Source organism: Paralichthys olivaceus, chromosome 9 (genome assembly GCF_024713975.1).
Source record: "Paralichthys olivaceus isolate ysfri-2021 chromosome 9, ASM2471397v2, whole genome shotgun sequence".
In the NCBI taxonomy this organism is placed as follows: Eukaryota; Metazoa; Chordata; class Actinopteri; order Pleuronectiformes; family Paralichthyidae; genus Paralichthys; species Paralichthys olivaceus.
This window is the reverse complement of record NC_091101.1, coordinates 4,939,911-4,941,965: the sequence shown is the minus strand read 5'-3', so window position 1 is coordinate 4,941,965 and position 2,055 is coordinate 4,939,911. Positions and strand designations below refer to the sequence as shown.

General features: G+C 40.4%; 1 long non-coding RNA gene across 1 annotated transcript; it reads right to left on the bottom strand.

Annotated features, from left to right (window-relative positions):
- Positions 1–661: 661 nt before the first annotated feature.
- Positions 662–1,523, bottom strand: LOC138411505 (uncharacterized). The gene is made up of 2 exons (XR_011244138.1): positions 1,292–1,523; positions 662–1,203 (listed from the first exon to the last, which is right to left on the bottom strand). It is a non-coding gene; the product is annotated as an uncharacterized lncRNA (long non-coding RNA).
- Positions 1,524–2,055: the final 532 nt, after the last annotated feature.

Genomic DNA, 2,055 nt, shown 5'->3' with positions numbered 1-2,055 from the left:
GTCTGTCATCCTGACATGTTTAACATAATCCATGAGCTCCTTAACAAAGCCAATCAAACAAATTAACTTGAAATTATATCTCAACACAAACATTTTAAATCATTGCTGTCTTTAAATAACCTCCTGAACTGCATTATGACCTGAATGTATTTATGCAACAAAATGTCACATGAGCTAATGAGCTTTTGCTTGTCTATATGTTAATACATTCAGCATGGGACTGTGGAAAATTAAATAACAATCAAGTCCATAAGTCAAGAACTATGTTCACACACTGCTGAAGAGGAGCAGCAGAACACACCAAGAACCAACTCAATGCATGAGTATTTGTTTACTACACCAAAGTATAGCCAATTCAGTAAATATGAAACAGCAAGGAGGTGTCATTAAATGTAGACACAACAGGTTATCTTATAATTGTGAGGTGGACCAGTAAATTTCAGTGTAGCGTTGCTAACAGGGTTTTCTCAAAGAATTAAGGCAGACTGTGTGTCATCCTAAATAATAAAAGACAGCAGTGGTGAGTAGATTACACAGAAATTGTTGTCATGAATATATTTATGTCTTTAAAACAGCCATGTATCATACTAGACCCAAATGACCTCAGTGTGTATGGACACAATCACATTTTTGGGGGTTCAAGAAGAGCGGGAGATGTGCATTCAGTTCACAATCAAATATTAATTTAATAAAGGGAGGACTGTGAAAGGAAAAAATATATAGACTATTATAAATAAAACATATCTTTTATCCTAATGTTTATAAAAGCTAAACTAACTGATATACTGAGACCAAAGAGAACACACACTTAAACATAAATAACAGGGACTACCATGGGGAGATTCCATTACAAACCTCAATAGACACCACGTGAGCACAGAGTGATTGCCACCACTGCCACTTACACCACAAGGACAAACCACGACACAGTGACCACCACACTTCAGGCCTACCACACTGCATGCAGTGCTCTGCATCCCACGACTACTCCCCATAGACTGGTCCAGCTGCCTAATACAGGGGAAAGTTTGAGACTCAGTTGGTTCAGTGTCACAATGAAATTTAAAAATAAAAAATAAAAACAAAATCAATGCAATGATTGTCCATCAAGAATGTGATGCATGGGACCAACAGTATAAACCAACATGGAAACCAGTGGCCGTGGAACACTGGTGTAGGCAAAGCAGCAGTCTGGCACTTGATCTAAAAAGATGGGGCAACAAGGTCAGTCCTCAAATGGAAACCAAATACATAAGAGGGGATCACCCTTCACGTTGCTATTAAGTGTTACCTTGTGCAATATGGGGCCCTACTTAACAGTGACAATGGTGGCTGACTCTGTACTGTGGCACAAACAAACAGGTGAACCCTGAATCTTCTTTCAAACACGGGGCCACAGAGATCTGGGTCGGGACACAGCCACACAACTGAATGTAGAAGACACCTCATTAGATTTCAAGCAGACAAATAAAAGCCATCCATCTCTCCCAGTCTCCTTCACCCACCAAACAAAGCAGTCACCATCCACCAGGCATCAGACATAAAGGGAAGCAATTGCCCACACCTGTCCTTATAAAGGTGGGGACTTCTCCAATCCCACCCACCAGGGCAGTGCTCTCACTCCCAGCTGTGAGCACTCAAATTTTCAAGCAATTGTTGGTGGAACAGACTATGTTACAAAGACTGCTCCGAAAATAGCGTCCGAAATCAGAGTCACAACAGGTTGATAAGTAGTTTATGAAACACTTATCTTATTTGTTGAAATCCACTTATGTGGTGCTCGCAGGATGTTAATTAACACAATCGATACTTTTAATTCAGACCACTTGAAAAATGAAACCTGCCTGCATGGACCCTACCCATGCTCCTACAGAGACCTCCACAGCTGAAACAGAGACAATAGCCAAAGGTTGGAAAGCAAGTCACGGGGAAAGTCAGCTGCTAGCATTTTTTTTTGACATTTCACGTTCATGTGTTTTAGTAAGTGGGATGTATCGGTTGAATTTTTTCAAAGTGGAGTCTGTTCTTGCCATAGCTTTTTCCAGGATTACCAAC